This window comes from Strongylocentrotus purpuratus, unplaced genomic scaffold (genome assembly GCF_000002235.5).
Source record: "Strongylocentrotus purpuratus isolate Spur 01 unplaced genomic scaffold, Spur_5.0 spur5_scaffold_19, whole genome shotgun sequence".
Taxonomy (NCBI): domain Eukaryota; kingdom Metazoa; phylum Echinodermata; class Echinoidea; order Camarodonta; family Strongylocentrotidae; genus Strongylocentrotus; species Strongylocentrotus purpuratus.
Window position 1 is genome coordinate 13,107,901 of NW_022145604.1, and position 1,039 is coordinate 13,108,939.

Consider the following 1,039-nt stretch of genomic DNA (forward strand, 5'->3'; position numbering starts at 1 on the left):
CCGGTTTCTCCTCTATCGAGGAGGACAAGATACTGGTGCCCTGTTAGAGCTCTTAAGTGGTATCTTGATAGGACTAAAGGTTTCCGGAAAGATGATCAGCTGTTTCTTATCATGCGGGAGCCCTTCTCACTCACCTCGAAGGAATCTATCTCTAGATGGATTGTTGAGGTGGTTCAATCGGCGGGCCCCGAGGCTCTCTCGGAGGGTGTGCGTCCTTGCAGGTGCATGACACCAGGGGTGTCAGCACCTCCTGGGCTCTTTTCCATAGGGAGCCGCTTCATGACATCATGAAGGCGGCCTTTTGGCTTTCTCCTAACACTTTAATTTCGTGTTATCTTAAGGATATTCCTGCGAGTGAGGAGTGTTTCGCAACAGCGACTTTGAGGGCAGCATGCATGCATCTAGCTTCTTGCCTGGCCCCTCGCTAAGCTTTTTGGTTTGGGACATGCCCCCCACATCTGACTTGGTCTAAGCAATACTTTGATTTGTGGCAAATAAGTTAGATCAGAACTGATTTTATTATTTACTATATAAATCTACCTATATACCTATGTCCCTCCCTCGATCCGTCCCCTCTCCTTGTTGGCAACATGTCCCAAGTTGTGTCTTTTGGACTGCTCGTTAGAGAGGAAGTATATGTGTGCGCGCGTGGTGCGTACGGGTTAAGCGGTGGTTTCGGGGTTGGGGTATGCATGGGTTTTCTTCAGTGGTATGGAAAGCCGTTGGCGACTTTATTCACGTGCCCCAGACGTATGGAACGCGGCACACGTCTGCTAAATTGACCAATCACCGCCTGTTATTTAGCAGGCGCGTGCAAGGTGCGATAGCTCACGCCTGTTACTTTGCCAGACGGATGCGCAGAACGCTCGTAAATTGAATTTTAAGGCAACCAATCAAGTCCGCTGTTACAAAGCTGCTCAGCTCAGTACGTACGGGGCCTGTTCGCTATTACAAAACTGCTCAGGTCAGTACATATTGGATGGATCATGGGGGACACACCCACGGCCAGGCACGGATCCAGGGGGAGGGCCGAAGGGGT